Below are 21,754 nucleotides of genomic sequence, written 5' to 3' on the forward strand. Positions count from 1 at the left end.
AGGTTCCCTAAAAGTATATTTAGATTTCCCAGTGGAGGGACGAGTGGGAGGGAGGAAGGCAGGACTGTGAGTTACACTGGACATTCAGCCCCACTCTGTCCCCAAGGCACGGAGGCTCCTGCTGGAAAAAAAACCTCCCTGGAAAAGAATGGAAAAAAGAAAATTCTTCTACCCACAAATAAATCTCTCAGGGCTGTCCTGGGCCGTAGAGATTAATTATATTATTATTTGCGATAATAATATATTTTATGGCATACTCTAAAATATTTTTACTGATTTCATTTTGCTCATCAGCATGACCTCATTTGTCCGGAGCGATGAGGGAGGGCCGAGATGAGCAACATGTCATAAACAAGGGAGCTGAGGACAAGTCAAAACCAGAACCGGAGTGCCCTGCCTCTCCACCTCCGATCAACTATGCATTTCCTTGTAACAATACAGGGGTCTCCTCTGGGAGGTCGTGACTTTCATTTGCTGAGTTGAAATCCCCCAGTAAGATTGCAGGGTGCTGCTCAGCTGCCGCTCTTAAGCGGCAGGTCCCTCCCGGGCCCACCGGGTCCTGCTCTAGAGGGCCGACCACAGCTACCATTCCTCCATGCCCGCCACGTGCCAGGGTCTGTGCTGAGACTTCACACGAATTACCCCATTTAATTCCGCCGGTAAGTCTGGTAGAGGGCTCTCTGATCGGTCTTATCTCTCGGACGAGGTGGTGGGATCAGAGAAGAACTTGCCCTAAGGCCACACAGCCAGCGAGAGGCAAGAGCCAAGATTTAGGCCCAGGACCTCCCAGACTCTGGAGCAAATGCCTTCACTGTGAAAGACGCCCGATGGGACAAGTAGCTTTACGCTGAAAGGGAGCACGTCTCAAGCTTCCGTGCCACCAGCTTAGAGACATTGGTAAGAGAAACCAAAGGGCAGCAGAAATGAATTCAGGTCAGAGGATGTGAGTGCACCCAGGGCCCCTCCAGATGGCCTGCTGGTGACGACAGAGTACAGGCGAGGAAAGGGAGGCCCCCAGGGACCGAGTGATGTGCCCGGGACCGAATGGCAGAGCCGGAACTGGAGCCCAGGTATCATCGCTTGTAGGCCCTGAGCTGTCGCCTTGACCCACCCCAGGTCACTGGCAGCTTCCTTCTTCGGCTTCATAGCTTTACTCCCCACTGCCTGACGTATCTGAGGCCCGTCGGCAGAATCCATGGTCATCACCCTTTTCAGCCTCTAAAGAAACTTCTCTGGTTAAAATAAGGCCCCAAAACACAAGCCAGCAAACAAACAACTCCTCAAATAATTAGGGAGGCTCAGTTATGCTCCCATGAGTGTCCTCATAAATGCTTGAGATGGAAGACTCCTGTGGTCTCTGTCCCCATCCCCATCCCCACCCCTGTTGTGTTTGAACTAGGGTAAAGAGACACCCAGACCAGCAGCGGGCCTCAGCACCCAACTGGAGCTTTGGTTTGGCTCCCAGACCCTGAGAGCTCCGTATAGGACAGGAGAGTCGATGACGCCTCTATCACACTGGTCACCCCTGCCCCACTGCTGCCTGCCCCGGGGCCATTTTCTTACCTGCTTAGGCCTCCAGTCCCCAGGGGTGGGGGGGGAAGTGGGGGTCTGTGTCCCCAGAGCAAATGAGCTGCACCTGCTTGGTGAGACCCAGGTGGGAGTTTAGCAGGGTCATGGCAGCACCGAGCAAGCCTTCTGCAAACTCTGGCTGGAAAACTAGCTCTTAAGGGAGGAAAAAAAAAAAAAAAAAAAAAAGGCCCTGATTGTAGAGACTGCTAATTTTTAGGGTGTAAAAACTCCTATAGTGGCTGACGGCAAGCTACCAATGGATTTAACATTCCTGAACATTTGGCACTTGGCTCTTGTGAGCTGGCCCCAGCGTAGTATCGCCCCTTCCTATGCTGCCTACCTTTGGCTCCCAGATGTCCTTGATGCGGGGGCAGTTTTTAATGTTGTCTCAGTCCCTGGCAGGTGTCTGACAAACAGTCTAGGAAAACCAAGTCCCAGACAGTACATCTCCCCAAGCTCCCAGGTTCCAGCCACAGGGGAAAGAAGCAAACAGCGTAAAGCCTTGATGTCTAAAAGGGTTTTTCTTCCAAGAAGTTCAAAGCAGTTGCTGTGTCTGATCTTACCTTATCCTCCCAACACCCTGGGAAAGTGGGGAGACGGCGGGAATGATCTGGGTGTCCTTTCCTGAAAGATGGGGACACTGAGGCCCAGAAAGCTTTGACAGTTTGATCAAGGCCACCAGCAGTTTGGGGCAGAGGCCGGAATGGGGAACTCCATCATGCCTTCCATTCTCAACCTCATGGCTCCTTCCCCCACTCTGCCTTCTCACGACCCCACAGAGGAGGCGGATGGGGATGGAGAAGCAGAAGATCTCACTGTGGTTTTCCCAGACAGATCCCAGGCCTTACTTCCCAGCTCTCCCAGTCTCAGACCACACACCCTTAGCGCCTCCAGGGGAGCTGGCCCGACAGGCTTCCCTTGGGGCTGTGCCAGCTCTGTCTCCGCTCATTAGCAGGTCTGTTTCCAGGTGGATCCACCGTGGGGTCATTAAAGCAATAAACAAGTTCCCGATTGTCGGTGGGCTGGACCTGGCACCCACCGTTCCTTGCATTGTGCGGAGTTCCAGCGGGCCCACACAGCCCCCGAAACAATGCCTCACTTCCTCCCAGGAAGCCGCAGACCCAAGCCAGTCTCCTGGGCTCGCCCACGTGCTCTGGCCAAGCCATTGTGTCCAAGACGGCCGGGTCCAGCCATTCCCATGACCAGGGAAATTGCATCCTCTCCGCCGTCCAAGAGGAGGAGGGCAAGGGGCCAGGGGCCAAAGAGCCACAGTTCCCCATTGCTCCCAATCCCCACAGTCCCTGGCCAGGAGGCCTGTGGTCCCCGATGACCGTTTGGATCCCAAACCTCAGCCTCTCGCTGGATCAGGGGTACAAAGAGGATCCTAGAAACAAATGCAGGCTGGAGCCCTAAACAAGCTTCTCGGGCCTCCTGGCACCCCTTTCTCTCTGTGTTTGGCTAGGATTGCTCCCTATGTCCCCAAAGTGTTCTTGTGTATATCCCCAGGAGGGGCTGAGTGGTGGCACAGAATAGGGCCCATCGATTATGCAAGCAACAGGATCATCCAGCCTCGCCGAGAGTCATTGGCCCAGCGTGCCATTGGCGCAGAGGAACCCCGGCCAGCCCAGGGTGCCCTTTCTCAAGGGGGCCGAATGGGTCCTCAGTGGGCCTATGCCACAATGACTGCCGATTTCGGGTTTCTTTCTTTTAAACGGCTCTGCTTGGGAATGATGTCTTAGGGACAGGAAAGGACCTGGGACGGAGGGAACTAGGTTCTGAAGGGAAGATGAGACTCGGGGTGGGGACAACACCAAGAAGCCTAGGTCAGGTCCGCGGAACCTCACGCACAGACCAAAGAGCCTGGCCCTGGGGGTCCACGGGTTAAGAAGCGTTGAGGTCTGACGGCGGAGGCGCCAGAGACTGTGTGCCGTCTCTCGCCCTTGCCAAGACCCAGCAGGTGCTGGTGAGGCTGATGTGCTTAGTTGAAGGCCACCTCCGCATCAGCTGAACGCAATCTGCTCGGGCGGCTCGGCTTTGGCCCGAAGCCCTGACCTGGGGTAGCGCTGACAGCTCATCCACAGAGCCGGCTGGTAGCAGGTGCAGAGGCTCTGGCTGGTGGAGGCTGATGAAGAAAGGTCTTGGCTGGGGGTGGCAGGTGGGAAGGACATGCTGGGACAGAGACCTGTCACAGAGAAAGGAACCCCTGCTGGAGGATGGCTTTGGGGTAGAGATGGTGGAAATGTGTTGAAGGGGGTGGGAAGATCGAGACTGAGCCCGGCTTCCAGGGGAGCACACAGCCATGTAGCCTTTTTGGTTTCTTTTTAAATTAACTTTATTGAGATAGAACTTACTTAAAATATACCATTTTTAAGGGTACAGTTCAAAGAGGTTTGACAAATATTTAAACCCATGGACCCGCTAAAAGGTCCCCTGTGCCCCCTTGTAGCCAGTCTCCCTCCAGCCGTTGGCCCCAGGCAGCCACTGCTCTGTTTCTGCCACTGTAGGAGAGTTTTGCAAATTCAAGATTTCCATATAAACAGAACCGGAGAGTGTGGACCCTTCTCCCAGCTGTCCCACGCGTAAGTAGTTTGTTTCTTGTCACTGCCGAGTAGTATTCCGCTGGGGGGCTCCTCCACACTTCGTTGATCTACTCGCTTATTAATGGACATGCGGATTATTTCCAGTTTGGGGCTGTGGTGAGTAAGACTTCCGTTAACGTTAATGTAAAAGTCTTTACGGATCTATGTTTTCATTTCTCTTGGGTGTTTTATTTAGTAGGGGAATCCTTGGGTTATATGTGGGTGTACGTTAGCTTTATAAGAAACTGCCAAACTATTTTCCAAAGTGGCTGTAGCGTTTTACACACCCACCAGCGGTACAGGAGCGTTCTGGCTGCTCTGCACCCTTGCTCACGCTTGTATCACCCAACTTTGTTCCTTTTAGCCATTCCGAGAGGAGTGTGGGACCCTCTCCTTGTGGTTGAAATTTGCATTTCCTTGATGACGAATGATGCGAAGGTGCCTATCGGCCATTTATATGTTTTCTTGGGGAAGTGATTGTTCAAATCTTTTGGTCCATTAAAAAAAAACACATTGCGTTGTCTGTCTTATTATTGAATTGTAAAAATATATATGTTCTACTTTCATTATATATTCTGGGGGCTCCTGCCTAGCTGAGTCAGTGGAGCATGCAACTCCTGATCTCGGGGTTGTGGGTTCAAGCCCCACTTTGGGTGCGGAGATTACTTAGAAATAAAATCTTTAAAAAATCATATATTCTGAATATATCTTTATATATTCTGAATACAAGTCCTTTGTCAGGTACATGTTTGTAAATACTTTTTCCCGGGCTATGACCTATGACTTCCTTTTTCGTTTTCCAAAAGTGTCCTTTGAAGAGCAGAAGTTTCTAATTTCAATGGGGTGAAATTTATTGTTTCTTTTTTGGGGTCTTTAGAAATCTTTCTTATCCCAAGGGCACAAGGATTTTCTTTTAGAATTGTATCATTTTAGCTGTGATGTGTAGGTCTATGATCCATTTCTAGTTTATCTTGGTATGTATTATGAGGTTGGGGTCAAGGTGTATTTTTTTTAATAAGACTGTCCAGTTGCTCTAGCACCATTTGTTGAAAAGATAGCCTTTCCTCTTGAAATTACCGTGGCACGCTTGTCAACAATCAATTGACAAAACATGTGTAGGTCTATTTCCGGACTCCCTATTTTGTTTCACTGATGTGTACGTCCGCCCTTACACCAATGCCACACTGACTTGATTACTATAGCTTTATAGTAGATCTTGAAGTCAAATAATATAAACCCTACCTTGCTCTTCTCCTTTTTTTTTTTTAAGATTTTTATTTTTTTATTTGACAGAAACAGTGGGAGAGCACAAGCAGGGAAACAGTAGAGGGAGAGGGAGAAGCGGGCTTTCCGCAGAGCAGGGAGCCCAACGTGGGGCTCGATCCCAGGACCCTGGGATCATGACCCAAGTCGAAGGCAGATGCTTAACCATCTGAGCCACCCAAGTGTCCCTTACCTTGCTCTTCTTTTTCAAGATTGCTTTGGATATTCTAAGTCCTTTGAATTTTCACATAAATTTTAGAACTTGTTCGTCAATTTCTGCAAAAATTACTGGATGATTGTCTTAATCTGTTTGGGCTGCTGTAACAGAATTCCATAGACTTACCATTGGCTTAAACAACAGAATTTTATTTCTCACAGTTCTGGAGGCTGGGAAATCCCAGATACAGGGACTGGCAGATTTGGTGTCTGGTGAGAGCCTACTTCCTAGTTCATACATAGCTGTCTTCTTGCTGTGTCCTCACATGGAGGAAGGGGTAAGGGAGCTTTCTGGGAACTTTCTAAATTTTTATTTCTTTATTTTTAAAAGATTTTATTTGTTTATTTGAGAGAGAGAAAGTGCACAAGCAGTGGGGAGGAGGAGAGAGAGAGGGAGAAGCAGACTCCCAGGCAAGCAGGGAGCCCATTGCTCAGGTCGATCCCAGGACCCCGGGATCACGACGTGAGCCGAAGGCAGATGTTTGACTGGTTGGGACACCCAGGCACCCCTGGGGATTTTTTTTACAAGGGTACTAATCCCATTTGTGAGGACTCTGTCTCCATGACCTAATTACCCTCCAAAGGCCCCATTTCTTTTCCCTTTTTTTTTTTTTTTTAGAGAGAGACAGAGAGACAGCATGTAAGCAGGGGCGGGGTGGGGGGGAGCTGGGAGGGGAGGGGCGGAGGGAATCTTAAGCAGGCTCCCAGCACGGAGCCCGACATGGGGCTCCATGCAGGGCTCAGTCTTGCAAGCCTGAGGTCATGACGTCAGCCGAAATCAAGTGTCTGGCCCTTAACTGACTGAGCCACCCAGGTGCCCCAAAGGCCCCATTTCCTAATATAATCACATCGGGATTAGGGTTTCAGCATATGAATTTGGAGGTGGGGGGTAGGACACAAACATTCAGTCTATAGCAGTGATTATGACCGGGATTACATTGAATCTGTAGATCAGTCTGGGGAAAGTTAACATTTTAACAATATTGAGTCTTCCCAGCCATGAACACGGCATATCTCTTCGTTCCTTTAGATCTTTAGTTTCTCTCAGCAACGTTTTAAAGTTTTCCATGTAAATGTCTTCCATATCTTTCATTAAATTGATCTCTAAGTATTTCATGTTTGTTGAAGCTACTGTAAATGACACCTTTTTATTCCATTTTCCAATAGTTTGTTACAAGTACGTACAAATACGGGTGATTTCTTTTGTATCTTGACCTTGTATTTACGACCTTGCTCAATTGACTTATTAGCTGTAGTAGTTTTTTTGAGACTCGCTTAGAGCTCTCTGCATAGATATCGTTATAGCCGTGAATAAAGACAGTTAAATTTCTTCCTTTACTGTCTGTATGCCCTGCATTCCTGAATCACCCCGCTTTGTATATTATTGGGTTCTACTTGCAAAGATTTTGTTAAGGCTTTGTGTCTATTGTTCAGGAGGGATATCAATCTGTAGGTTATTTTCCTTGTAACATCTTTGGCTGTGGCATCTGGGTAATGCTGGACTCACAAAATGAGTTGGGAAATATTCCTCCTTCTTCTTCTGTGTTCTGAAATAACTAACGTATGGTTAGTATTATTTCATCCTTAAATGACTGAGAGAATTTTGCCAGTTTTTTCAAAATTATGAATTTGTGTCTTTAGTAGATAGAGAGAGCTATTCAGATTTTCTATTTCTTCTTGGGCCAGTTTTTCTAATATGTGTTTTTCAAGTTATTTGTCCGTTTCGTGTAAGTTGCCAAATTTAGTCTATAGAGTTGTTAACACGCCCTTCTTATCCTTTTAATGTCTGTAGGATCTGAAGTGATGCTCCCTCCCTTTCATTCTTGATATTGGTAATTTGTGTCTTTTCTCTTTGGTTGTTGATCAATCTAGCTGGAGGTTTATCAATTTTATTGATCTTTTCAAAGAACCAGTCTTTGCTTTCATTGATTTTCTTCATTGTTGGTCTGTTTCCCATTTCACTGATTTCTAGTCTTATCTTTATTATTTTCTTCCTAACATGGCTTTTCGAAGGCTGTAGAAGGGCATAGGCTCCCACTCCCACCTTCAGTCATAAATCTTGGAAGGTCTAAGTGGAAACGGCTCTTAGAAGCAATCTTGTCCGACCCCTTCATTTTATAGGAGAACAGAAATCCAAGGGGGAAAATCTTTTCCTCAGGCCACTTAGTTTTCTTTCAAAGCCAACTCATTTATTAATTTATTTATTCCTTCCTTCATTAATATAGTCCTATTCATTTATGTAAGGCATACTTGTTGAACTTATGGGCCAGAGACTGCGTTCTGTTCTAAGAACAACGATGAGGAAGTCATAGTCTTTGCCTTCAAAAATCTCCCAGCCTAATGAGGGAGATAGCAAGTCATCAGTGCCAAGTGCCATCACAGAGGTGGTCTCAAGGTGCCATGAGTGCACGGAGGAAAGAATGACAAAATCTAATCACTAGTGTGTGAGAATAGGGTGGAGGTTGATCATGGAAGACTTCAGAAAAAAACTTTAAAAATGGATTTTGCAGGCAAAATAACTCTTCTTTTTTTGGGGGGGGGAGTTTACTATTTATTTATGACAAATATCCCACATTCGTGATCTTCTCCAGTCAGAAGTTCTTTGAAATGATGCCATCAGCCTTGGCCAGTCAGAGGATGGCGTCATCAGACTCCCCCATCCTGCAAATGGCCCTATAGATAGCGTGGGTTTTGAACTGGCCGCTGAACCTGCCCGTCACTTTGTCAACCTCGGCCACATTCATCTGGATGGACGTGTGGTTCTTGGCGCCGATGATGCGGTTGCTGGCAGAGCATTTCCGCGGCACCTACAGGTCCACGAACTCGCTGGTGTCGTTCTGCACGCCGAGGGCGCACCTGCTGCCACCACCACGAGCATGAGCACAGAAAGCCAAAATAACTCTTCTTCACTCCAGAAAGAGCTTTGTGAATCTACCTAAATATTTGTTTAAATAAGGCAGGGGCGCGTGGGTGGCACAGCGGTTAAGCGTCTGCCTTCGGCTCAGGGCGTGATCCCGGCGTTACGGGATCAAGCCCCACATCAGGCTCCTCTGCTATGAGCCTGCTTCTTCCTCTCCCACTCCCCCTGCTTGTGTTCCCTCTCTCGCTGGCTGTCTCTATCACCGTCAAATAAATAAATAAAATCTTTAAAAAAATAAATAAATAAATAAATAAATAAATAAGGCAAATAGAAAGCAATGCAAGTTTCAATAAGAAGTCATCAGTGAATCAATTAGCTAATTTTGTGTCCAGCATCATGCTAAGAGGTTGGGGAGAATACAGATTATGCAGATGATTCAATCATGCTTTCTAGAGAATAAATATTCTCTCAGATTCCCACTTACTAGTTTTCTTTTTTGCAGATGGCTGATCCCATCCATAGACGGCAAATATATTTAGAAGCTGGAGAGTTATCTTATTGATATTGACATCCTGATCTATTATCTGCTTACCTATTGCTGCATAACGATTACCCCCAAACTTAGCAACTTAAACAATAAGCATTTCTCGTCTCACAGAGTTTCTGAGGGTTGGGGATCCAGGAGTAGCTTAGCTGAGTGCTTCTGGCTCAGGGTCTCTTAGAAGGTCTCTAAGACCTTGGGGTCATGAATTCAAGCCCCACATTGGGTGTAAAGATTACTTTAAAAAATAATAAAAAAAAAAGAAGTGTCACTAAGTCTAGCCCATGCTCAATGGGAAGAGATTACATCAGCGCAAGGGCATGCACACCAAAAAGTGGGGATCATCGGGGGCCACCTTGGAGACTTACTACCACAGAGACCCTCATACACTGACTACGATATTAACAATCTGGAAGGTTAGTGGCACTGAGATTGAAATGGCCAATTCACCTTTGCCTCGTTTTCCACATGGAACTTTAAAGATTTATTTATTTTTTAAGAGAGAGAGAGAGCTCACATGCACGTGCAGAGAGGGGCAGAGGGAGAGCATCTCAAGCAGACTCTATCATGGGGCTCAAACCCATGACCCTGAGATCATGACCTGAGCTGAAACCAAGAGTTCGGCGCTCAACTGACTGAGCCACCCAGGTGCACTCCCCATGGAACTTTAAAGAAAAGGGCCTAATTCTTAGACATGAAATTATTTTGTAGGCTCCAGTCCCCTTTATTATACGATTACATCCCAAAATAAAATGTTATAGTTTTACTGAGAACTGTATTCAGCCCCATGCCGGGAGAAATACCTTAGATATCAGGAGGCAACTTCTGGGAATCTCCCAGGGTAGAGTCATCCTCTGGCAGTTTAGAATTATGCAGGATTATGCCTTTTTTTATTCTAGGGACTGAGGATGCAGCAGTGAACAAGACAGAGGGGAGCGGGGGTGATGTTACAGATTGAATGTTTGTGTACCCCCCAAATTCATATGTTGAAGCCCAGATCCCCATTGTGATAGTTTTTGGAGATGGGGCCATCGGTAGTTGATTGGATAAAGTCCTGAGGGTGGGGACTCTGTGATTAGGATTCATTTCTTATAAGAAGAGGAAGAGAGGTGAGAGCCCTCTCTTCACCAAGGGAGGATACAGGGAGAAGGTGGCCATCTATAAGCTAGGAAGAGTTGTCGTCAGGAACCCAAATGGCTGGCGCCTTGATCTTGGACTTCCAGCCTCTAGAACTGTGGGAAGTGAATTTCTGTTGTGTAAGACAGCCAGTCCGTGGCATCTTGCTGTAGCAGCTTGAGCAGACTAACGTAAGGGGCTACGGTCACCTGATGGAGTAGAAGCAAGACTAAACTCACGGTGTGAGGGTTCTCCAGGGTGTTCAGGGGTAGAGGGGTCTGCAGGCTTCACGACAGTGTCTGTCTGCAGAGGGGCAGGGCTGACGGAAGGGAACTCCAACAGCTGAAGAAGTTACCGAAAATGTGACTGGGGAGCAGGGAAGTAAACATGTGGAGGGCCGGAGTGCTGCGCCGATAGTAGAATATTTGGAGAGGAGTCACACTGTTGACACGGGGTGGGGACACTCTGGTCGTTGGTGGGGATCGCACTGATGAAATAGTTTTTAACAGCGTAGTCTTCCGTTTGCATATAGTTTGTCATGAAAAAGATACTTAAAGTGGGAATGAGTGCTAAGACCTAGTTTACTTTTCTGGGACTCAAGAGAGTCGTGCAGAGAAGCTTGTTTACAATCAGAGTCGAGCCACAAAACGCAGCAGATTGCTCACCCTCATGCACCCCGGCGACAAGAAAGGTCCGTTCTTGCGTAGAGCAGTAACCCAGCTGGGATGTACCTGATTCTTCTCTAAGAGTGCTTGGAAAGAGACGATTCTAGGCTTGAGTCAAAATCAGGGAAAGTTTTGGGGGAGACCTACATGCTCAAGAGAACTGATTCAGCGGCCATGACAAAGGCCAATGTCACCATGGCTTATATCAGACAGGAATGTATTAGTCTCTCCTATAATTGTCCAAGAATAGGCAGAACAGAACTTTATGGGGGCTCCGTGGTAGCAGAGACCCGTACTCCCTTTTCACTGCCCTTCGTTCATCTCATGGCCTTCAGGCTATCCCATAACTGTGAGAGCTCCTGCCACCATACCCACGTTCCAGCCAGCAGAAGGTAGAAAGAGACAATGGAAAGCATATATATTCTTTACTGTGAAGGATAGGACCAGGAAGTTGCATATACCACTCTGTGTACGTCCCGTGGGGCAGAACCAGGAAGTTGTGTTTCACTTCTGCTTCGGTTCTATCGGCCGGAACCTAGGCGCATGGCTAGATTTTGCTGCAGGGGAGCCTGGGAAAATGCAGTCTTTTGATTGGCAGTCATTCTCTCGGCTAAAACTTGTATTGCTCTAGAAAGGAGAAACATACTGGGGGAACAACTAGCAGTCTCAGATGTCACAACCTCCCGTAATCTTGTCTGCAAGGAAGGCAAATCAGATCAGTCACCGCCAGGTAAATACCCTATCTTTTTACGAGACTATAAACTGTATGACAGCAAGGACCCTATCTCTTTTTGCTCTTCACTTTATCCTCATTTCCTAGCATAATTCCTGGTACATAGTAGCTTCTCGATACAAATTTAATAAATAGATGGATGAATTAGAGGCAGCTAGATGTGAGAATTCCAGAAGACCCTTCGTTGTGCCTTTTCCCAAGAACTTTTCTGCAAGGCTCAAGACCACTTGGCTTCTTGTTAAAATTAAACCTGAGGTCTGTTGAGAGTTTTTCCACAAAGTGAAATTTCCTGCCCTCCATACCCTGCCAAGTGGTGTGGTTTCTTTATACCCTTGGTCTGATGTCTGCTGATGGTGAACTTGAGATGATGTCGTGCTCCGAGAGCAGCTGGATGGCCTACGCTGTGAGAAAGCTGGGCTCCTCCACGGCTCTGATGTGTCATTCCCGTAAGCAAACCTGGTATCTTCCGGAGAATTTTATCCCAAGGTCTCCTGTATTACACAGATTAATTCTTACAGATAGGAGGGGCCTGCTTTGGAGCAAGTGAGGCGTATGTTGGGAGCTGTTGGGCGGGCCAGCTCCAGGAGGCCGGGCATCCAGCCTCCTCGGCGTGGAGCCTGGGTTAGCCTTGCGGCTCTCCCCTGAGGGCTGTGTTTCCAGCCCCCGCATTTAATAAGCTGAGAGAATTGAAAACAGTAAAATATGGAAGATAATACACCAGTCAATAAAAAGATAAAGTAAACTAAGAAGAAACAAAAAGATGGTAAAAACAGTAAAAAAAAAAAAAAAAGGCAGCTGGCAAAGTGATAATATGAACTAAAAATAAACCAAATAAACTAAAAAGAAATGAAAAGATAGAACAAAGACACGGTAAGGCAAAGGTTAGAAATAAAAGATGGGGAATAAAAAGATAATACAATAACAATAAATCGAGAAGATAAGATGAGATAAAAGCAAATAGTATGAGATAGCTAGAACAAAGACGAAACAGAGATTAAAAATGACAGAGATAAGTAAAATCATTAAAACCAGAAAAATAAAAGACTAAAGGGATTAAAACAATAAAATGTGTTAAACCAATACTAGAAGAAATAAAAAATTTAAAAGACTAGGCTATGGGGGAAGAGAGTAATAGATCAATTTTGTTTCAAATTAAAATAATACAGCAATGCTAGTACAAAAACCTACCCCCTGAAAGTGCAGACACGTTCTTGGAGTCCAGGCAGCCCCAAGCTTCTGCAGACCTCCCAACCTCTAAGCAGCCCTAGTTGAATATTTGCTAGAGCTGCCCTTAAAAAGCACCATGGACGGCGGGGCTTAAACAGCAGAAATGTAGCTTCTCGCAGGTCTGGGGGCTAGAAGTCCATGAAGGGAGGCTAAGGGAGGCTTCTTCTGAGGGCTCTGAGGGAAGGATCTGTCCCAGGCCTCTCTCCTTGGTTTGCGGACGGCCATCTTCTCTTCCCCTCTGTGTCTATATGAAAATTTCTTCTTTTTATAAGGATACCAGTCATGTTGGATTATGGCCCACCCTAATGACTTCATTTTAACAAAATTACCTCTTAAAGACCCTGTCTCCAAGTATAGTCACCCTCTGAGGTACGAATTTGGAGACACAGTTCAGCCCATAACAGCACCCATGCAAGGAGTCCCTGGCAGGATACCCTCCAGGCAGAGAGATGAAGGCAGAGAGCAGGACCTTTGACCTCTTGGCTGGTTTAGGGCCTCTGACAGAACTGATTTTTTTCTCCTTGATTTTAGTTTCTTTCTTTTCTTTCTTTCTTTCTTTCTTTCTTTCTTTCTTTCTTTCTTTCTTTCCTTCTTTCTAGATTTTATTTATTTCTTTGAGAGACAGTGAGAGAGATTGAGAGAACGAGTAGGGGAAGGGACAGAGGGAGAAGCAGACTCCTTGCTGAGCAGGGAACCCCACATGGGACTCGATCCCAAGACCCTAGGATCATGACCTGAGCCGAAGGCAGAGACTTAACTGACTGAGCCACCCAGGTGCCCTTGATTTTAGTGTCTGATTAATATTCTTCATTTCACTTGGACCCACAGGGCAATAAGGCTGAGTCCTAGAAAGATAGAAAGTCCTAGAAAGTTCTGAAGTCCCTAACCCATATTCTCTCCTGATGTTAAGGTCGCTGGGAGCAAGAAATGTCCTGGCAGACAGTCTCCTATGGCTAATGCAGAGGCCCATCTGGGAGGTGGGGCTGGGGCTCCTGACCTCTCATGCCAAGAAACTTCTGCTCTATCTAGAAGCACTTGTGAGACGGCAGGTGCCTTCCAATTCCCCCCAAACCAACAGCACAATTTCTAGCAGAGGTTTGGAGTTTATGTTTCATTGTCTTCTGCCTTTTCCAAATAGGGAAGCCTGCGAGTGCTGGACCAGACGCTTGGGAATGAGTTTTCTATACTTGGTTTCTCCCTTGCTCCTTGAGGTGGAGTTCAGAACTGTGTGCAGTAGAGAGAAGCCTGGAAAATCCTTCTCCTCTTATCCTAGAGAAGAGGAAACACAGACCCATAGAAGAGGCAAGCCAAAGATCACCTAGTTCAATATCCTCGTTAAGAGTTGAGGAAATAGAAATCCAGGAAGGAAAGATTTGCCCAGAGTATTCTCTCTGTCTCTGTCTCTCTCTCGCACACACGCACATGCACGCCGGCGTGCACACTGAGCAGGCAGACGGAGCCCAGGCCCCAAGCTGCCTTCCGTCTAGGCTGGCATCATGGGCTTTCAACCTGCATAGTTGCACAGGGCGCCGTGCTCCGAAGGGCCCGTGCTTGATTTAAGGCTCTGCTAGCACCATCTTGAATTCTTAACAACTTTGCAGCAAGGGGCGCTGCCTACCATTCTGCAGTGGGCCCTGCAGGCTGCCGAGGCCAGTCCTACCGCTGACTGCGATCAGGAAGGAAGCACCAGCCACTCAAGCGCCTTTTGCCCACAAGCTGTCCAGAGCAGAGCCTTGCTTACGGTTCTTGGCACAAGATAAGCCCTTCAGAAAAGAAGAAGGAAGGGGAGAATGCCTTTACTTCAGGGCCCGAGGCACTCTCTCCCTAGCCTTAATTCCCCAGTGAGTGAGTTCTTCGCTAGGGTGTGAACCTCACAGGCACCCACCTCGAATCTCCAGCCTGCAGGCTGGACCTGTCCCAGCCCTGTGCTCTTCAAGATCCCCTGTCCCCTGGCAGAAACCCAAGGGGGCGGGACAGGGGAGGGATGAAAGGAAAGTGAAAGTATCAGCCTCTCTGGACGGCCTCTCCTCCTCCTCCTCCTTCTCCTCCTCCTCCTCCTCCTCCTTCCTCCCCCCCCCGTTGCCATGGAGACCAGAACAAAGCCTCTCTTTCCCCTCTTTTCTGGATTGTTAATTGTCTTTACTCCATGGTGCCTTTGTTAATTGTTGCCAGTCCCCTCCCAGGATGAGGATCTAGGTCTCCTCAAGACAGGAAAGAGGGTTAAAAAAAGTTAGGTGGTGGGGGTGGGGAACTATAAACCAGGTGGTGGGGGGGTGGAGGGGAATGAGGAGGCCACCTCAGGATTTCCTAAATTCCAGGGGCTGCTGGGAAGGGAACAACCTTCTTCACTTCTCTGCCTCCCTCCCTCCATCTGCTGCCAGTTCAGGTGGGGCCCAAGGCCCCCCTCTGTGGGAAGGACTGGGAGAGAAGGAAGGAGGAGAGAAGAAAACACCCATTGTGCAGGGCCTTACTGTGTGTGGGCGCCCTCAGAGGGAGGTAACCCTGCCTTTGCACCCATTCCAAATTGATCAATAAGACATGCGACCTGATTTTTGCCCCCAGGGTTTGGGACTACTAAGAGTTAAATTTGCAGGGAGAGAATGTTTGCTAGGTCTGGAGGTGAGCCCTGATACTCCAGCCCTCCTCCCCAAGCTGACTTCCCCATGGTAGCTAGACATGGGAAGAGTGGAGTGGAGAAGTTTTGGAAGACAGTGTGTGTGTGTGTGTGTGTGTGTGTGTGTGTGTGTAGAAAGGACTCACATCACTGGCATTAGGGGAGCACATGCGCTCAGTGAACTCCCTGTGTGTGTGCATGCAAGTGTGTTGGGGGTGGGCGTATGGGTTGAGTCCTCTGTCCTTGGGAGACAGTCCTCCAGTTGGGGGACAGGTGGCCAACTGTCACATAAGAAGCAGAGAGCTGTTGCTTTTTATTTATTTATTTTTTAAAAGTAGGTTCCACCTCCAGCGTGGAGCCCAGTGCGGGGCTTGAACTCACGACCCTGAGATCAAGACCTGAGCTGAGATCAAGTCAAACACCCAACTGACTGAGCCCCTCCAGGCACCCTGAGCTGTTTCTAGCTCGAAGGCCTGGGCTAGAATTTGGGTTGCTGAATAATATTCCAGTGCTAATTCATATGGTTTCGATTCTAAGGGCCATAAAACCCCATAAGAAGCAAGACAGGATGGTATAGCAGAAAAAGCACGGACTTGAGGGCCAGAAAACCTGGGTTCAAGTGTCAGCCCTTCCCCCTTCCCCCCTTGCAGTCTTGGAAACTTTGCTTCCCATCTTGGAGTGTGGTTTTCCTCCTCGGTAAAAGAGAACAGTTCCCATCTTCACAGGACTGTTGATGGATAAAAAGTCAGCCACAGGCCAGATACCTCTCCTGTCTGCAGAGAGAGAAGATGGTGGAGATGGTTCTGGAGAGCTGATTGCTTCCAGATCTTATACGTTCAGATTCTGGTAGGCAAATGAAACATTCTGTGAATCAACGCGTTATCTTCTTGGTTCACTTCCATACCCAAGTGGGAGACCCGGGAGAAAGCCAAGTAGAATTGAGTGGAGGCCCACCACACTGAGCCCGGCTCTGAAGGGGGTTCCTGTGGCATCTTCCACGGTGCGAGGCCACCTGAGCTCAGCACTTCTGACTGGCGAGTCTGGCTGTAGGTATCTAGAAAAGCACGTCCTCAGTTAGTAGGATGAAGAGTTGGTACCCTGACAAACTGTACTAGGCTGGGCCTACCCTGACTTGACCCAACCGACAAGCACCCTCCTCTAGGCTTTGCAGAGGAAACAGCCCTTTGTTAGGTCCTAGGGAAAAGCGGGGAAGACCTGAGGCAAAGCAAGACAGGGATTTCTCGCTGCTCTTTCTTTCTCTCAGCTTCTCAGCTTACTTTCTGGAACTTTCTCCCTCTCGCTGGCCCCTGTGATACTGAGGAAAGTGATTCACTCCATTCCGTGACTTTAATCCTTTTACTACTTTTTCCACTTGCCCCTTTGTCTCTAACCTTGGAGGTTAAAGGGAGAGTGGGGAACCCCAGCAGCCCTGGGCACCGCAGCCCCCCACCGGGGTCTCAGGAATGGGCAGCCACGTGAAGTGCGTTGGAGGTCACCTCACTGGAGCCAAAGTCTTTCCTTCATCAAATATTTTCTAAGCATCTACAAGGGGCTCTGGAAATTAAATGGAAAATAGAGCAGACAAAGTTCTTCCCTCACAGAGCCCACAATCTAAAGGGAAAACAGGAAAAACAAACAAACAAACAAAAAAACCCACAAGAAATCAGAAAACAGATCAAGTAAGCATGAATTGTGGTGAGTGCTATGAAGCAGGAGAATAAGGTGTGGAGAATGATCTTGCGGGTGGGGTGGGGGGATTGGGGAAGGGACGGTAAAGAAAGGAACATTTATGTCCAGACCAGAGGATGAAAGGGAACCTGCTCTGGGAAGAACAGGGTTTGGGGAAGTGCTGTCCAGGTAAAGAGATATTTACATGGCTTGAAGTCTGGTTAGAGGCAGACCTTTCAATATGGAGATCTGATTGGGGTTGGGCCATTTGTAACATAACAGTTCAGGATTGGAGGATATGGCGAGGGGAGGGTCTTGAAGAATAAACAATTGTTTGATAAGCTAGTGGTATGCCAGGTTAAGCAAACTATTGTCCCGAGAAGGGGGCTGTTTGAGCAGTCTATTGTTCAGATAAATTGATTTTCAGGAAGTTCCTGGAGCAAATAATGAAATTATTTACTAGTTTACGGGCTTATCTTCCTGGGCAAGAAATTTCTGGAACAAATATTAAAGTCATGGCAATGTAAGCAGCCTTAGTGGAATGATGTGACGGCAGGGAGTCTCGATTCTCCGAAGCAGTGAGGCTGTCGTGGTCTCGCTGAGAGATGGTGATGACCCGGGCCAGGGTGGGGACAGTCAGGACAGAGAAGAGGAGGACTAGGACATATTTGTGGAAATAGATCAACAGCCCTCACTAATTTGGGTCGATGGAAAGGAAGACTCGAGGACGACTCCTAGGTTTTAGGCTCAAACCTCGCGGTGGTACCGTTCCCTGAGATGGGAAAGACAGAACAGGGTGTACGCAGGTTTGGGGGTGGTGGTTAAAGCTCCATCCTGGAACGTGGGAAATCTAGGATGTCTGTGAGATCCTTGGGTAGAAACGTCAAGTGTGTGGTCGGATACACGAATCTGAGGTGCGCTAAGCAGTCTGGAGAGTGACATAAAAAGCTGGGAGAGTCATCAGCACATTGTCTGTTTGTTTATTTGAGAGAGAAGGGCAGAAGGAGAGAGAGTCTTAAGCAGACTTCCCACAGAGCCGTACGTGAGGCTCGATCTCACGACCCTGAGATCATGACCGGAGCCGAAATCAAGAATTGGACGATTGGAGCCCCAATAGTTGGTATTTAAAGCTATGGAAACAGAGGCGTGTGGGTGGCTCAGTCGGTTAAGCATCTGCCTTTGGCTCATGTCATGACCTCTGGGTCCTGGGATCGAGCCTCCCATCAGGCTTCCGCTCAGCAGGGAGTCTGCTTCTCTCTCTCTCTCCCTATGCCCTCAGCACCACTCATTCTCTCTCTTTTTCTCTCACATAAATAAATAAAATCTTAAAAAATATATAAAGCTATAGCAACATAACATTTCATCTATGGCAAGAAGGGAGAGAGGAAAATGGGGTGCAGAAGGGAGTCCATGGGAAACACCCACCTGGAGACAAGGTGGAGGAGGGAATATAAATAAGGGAGGCTGGGAAAGGACAGGTGAGGTCAGAAGAAACTCAGGGGGGTGTGGAGTCACGAAGTGAGCGCTTCGAGGAGGGAGTGGTCCACTAGGTTAAATAGTGTCATTTTGATGGGTGTTCCCAGGAAATGGTGTGGTAGTATAGAAAGACCTAGAATCTTTAGTCAAACAACTTCCTCCACTTACTGGCCATGATCTTGAGTTTCATTCTTCTTACCTCTAAAATGAGGATGATGATACCAACCTCACAGAACTGGGATAAGGTATGAATGGATATTGTATTTGAACACAAGATCGTATATGTATGTTGTCCTACTGTGTGTAAGACACGATAGGCAGATGCTTAAAAATCTTTCAGGAGTACCTGGCTGGCTCAGTCAGAAGAGCATATGACTCTTTTTTTTTTTTTTTTTTTTTTTTTTTTAGATTTTATTTATTTGACAGAGACACAGTGAGAGAGGGAACACAGCAGTGGGGAGGGGGAGAGGGAGAAACAGGCTTCCCACTGAGCAGGGAGCCCGACGCAGGGCTCGATCCCAGGACCCTGGGATCATGACCTGAGCCGAAGGCAGACGCTTAACGACTGAGCCACCCAGGCGCCCCTAGAAGAGCATATGACTCTTGATCTTGGGGTCATGAGTTGGCACCCCACATTGGGTGTAGAGATTACTAGATTGCTAAAAACAAAAATAGAACAAAAAAACAGTTGAGTGAGTGGCAGTGACCGGGGAGGGTGGTCACCAATGAAGCGCGGTCTGGTGGATGGGCGATGTCGGAAAGAGGAGAGCCCACGTCCCATCTCTGTTCTTCCTTTCCTGCTCTGTGGTGGCTGAAGACAGCTACAGGGACGGACCCATAAAGAAGGTGCCCATTGAAGCTGATCAGGGGCCAGAGAAAAACAACCAGCTCTATGGAAAACACAAGCACGCTGGCCAGGAGGAGGAAAGGCTTTGTGGCACTTGGGTAACTCTTTCATGGTTTCTGAAATGGCTTCATTCAGTCATCCAAAAGCCATTTGCTTAAGAGTTAATATTGACTTGTCCCACCTCCATCCCTCTGCTCCCTTCTTTCCATCCTCCCTGTCCCTAGCTTACCTCAGGCCTGTGTCATTTCTACCCCGTGACTGCCACTGTCTGGTCATGGGCCTCCCTGCCTCCAGCTAGACTGATCTCATCAGAGGCCCTCCTTAGAATCCCTCAGGGACTCCCCATTCCCTTCAGTCAACCGATGGATCAACAAGTATTTATCTAGGGCCTGCTCTTTGCCAAGGTCTCACTAGGCACAAGGGATGCAACAGTGAGCCAGAGAGACATCCCTGCTCTCAGGAAGCTTGCAGTCCAGCAGGGGAAGCCATACAAATATGTACAACCCTGGGCAAAGAGGGGTGGGGGGTGGGGGAGGGCTTCTGGAGCCTGCCGGGTAGATGGGGCACCTGACCCAGATTGGGCTGTCAAGACAAGCTTCTGGAAGAATTCATATGTGGGCTGAGAACTAAAAGATCAATAAAAGGATTTGGGTAAGGAAGGCCATGGGGAATGATGAAATCTAAAGCCCCCAGAAGGTCCTAGGAGCCTGGCTGACCATCACCTGCTGAGAAGATGGGCCACTTACACTGCTGGCACCTTATTTTCAGTTTCACCATTGCCCCTCCTTTCACCTGCTCTACTTCCCGGGACCCAGCTCAGATAACATCTCTCCCAAGAAGACTCTGATCCCTGTCCTCACACCCGAGTGCCCTTGGTGGTCCCTGTGCCCCCTGTGCCAGTCTGACCTTGGCACTGTTCCACTTCACAGTAATGGCATGTTCACTCATCTGTCTCCATCAGGAAAGGGGAATCTAGAAAGGGCAGGGCCCCCTTTCATTCATCCTGGTGTCCCCAGCACCCTGTTGGGCCAGGCATATTGTAGGCATTTAATAAATACACTGAAGTAAAGGAATCCACCCCTTTATCTAGAACCAGCTCAGGAAAACAAAAAACAACAAACACTGAAGAGAGTGCCAAATGCCAGGCCTGGAGAGAGTGGTCTGAGGCATTAGGAAGCAGTCTAGCTGCAGGTGAGGTTCTGAAATACGGTCTGAAACACTAAATCCTGGCTGTCTGGAGGGTTAGGAGGCCGGCAGTTGGATGGACAACTTCTTGGGTCTTGCTCTAAAGAGCGAAGATTCTCGGTAGCGACCCTCATACCTGGGCAGGGGGAGTGGGCAGAATCCACCTCTTTTTTCTATTCTCACCCGCCCCCGCCGCTCTCCCCTTCCCGACCGAGGTTTCCAGCTGTGGATGCCTGGATGGACCTGGCTGCAGGGAGGAGGAGGGAACTCTCTGTCCCTCCCTCCTTCTCCATCTCCCCACCCTTCCTCCTTCCTCCTCCCCCTGCCCGCTCTCTGTCTCCCTCCCTCTTTCTCCTCTGAGGCTGTGGAGTCGCCTCGTAGCAGCGAGCTGCGAGCGTCCTGCTCCCAGTCCCGGCTTGAACTGAACTGTGCAAGTGGCGGCTCCTGCAACCCCGGCCCGGGAGCGGCGAGCCCAGGTCTGAGCCCGGGGCGCAGCGGCCAGCCGCCGAGGCCCTGGTTCGGGACCGAGCCGAGGCGCGGAGCGGGAGAGCCGGAGAGCCGGGCGGGCGGGCCGGCGCAGCGTCCGGGCGAGTCAGGGAGCAGGACCGCGGAAGGCAGGGAGACGGCCGCAAGCAGAGGGCAGAGGGCAGAGTGCAGAGAGCGGCCTGGCTCGGCGGAGGGCGCCGCCCGGCCGGAACCGAGCTCTCCGCCCGGGACGGCGGCCGGCGGCGGAGCGCGGACCCAGGGTGGCCACGAGTCCGGAGCGACTCCCCGGCCCACGGCGGGGGGCGTGCCTCCTCCCAGCCCAGCCGCCCCAGCCCTGCGCGCCGGTCAGCTGCGTCGCGGGGGCATGTGAGCGGGAAGCCCAGGCTGCCAGCCGCGAGGACCCGTTCGGAGGAGGAGCCGGAGCAGGAGCAGGAGCGCGAAGCCCCGAGCCCCGAGCCCGGCGCCTGGCTGAGTAGTAAGTGCGCCCCCTCGGCTCCCGCAGCACGCCGCTGCGCCCCTCTCCCCAGCCCTGCGAAGTTTGACACTCGCGCCCCCGCGTTTCTGGGCACACGCCGGCTCTCATCTCTGCGAGTTTTCATCCTTTGCAAAGTTTCTCGAGAAGGAACGGACCCCCACCTACCCCTCAACAACGCCGGCCAGTGGCGGCTTCTCGCGGGCCGAGCTGGGTCCTTGGGCAGAGGGGTGGCAG

At 49.1% G+C, this 21,754-nt stretch overlaps 1 protein-coding gene and 2 pseudogenes across 1 annotated transcript in view; 1 reads left to right on the plus strand and 2 right to left on the minus strand.

The window, feature by feature from the left end:
• LOC103657793 overlaps positions 1 to 3,737 on the minus strand; it is a 62,118-nt pseudogene extending 58,381 nt beyond the window's left edge.
• Positions 3,738 to 8,175: 4,438 nt separating this feature from the next.
• Positions 8,176 to 11,984, minus strand: LOC103657794 (annotated as a pseudogene).
• Positions 11,985 to 21,144: 9,160 nt separating this feature from the next.
• The window catches only part of SOX13 (SRY-box transcription factor 13), a 44,253-nt gene continuing 43,643 nt past the window's right edge, over positions 21,145 to 21,754 (plus strand). Inside the window, exon 1 of the mRNA XM_040636492.1 lies at positions 21,145 to 21,520. The gene's annotated coding sequence lies outside the window, so the exon portion shown is untranslated. The remainder of the gene's footprint in view (positions 21,521 to 21,754) is intronic.

This window comes from Ursus maritimus, unplaced genomic scaffold (assembly GCF_017311325.1).
Source record: "Ursus maritimus isolate PB19 unplaced genomic scaffold, ASM1731132v1 scaffold_2, whole genome shotgun sequence".
NCBI lineage: Eukaryota > Metazoa > Chordata > Mammalia > Carnivora > Ursidae > Ursus > Ursus maritimus.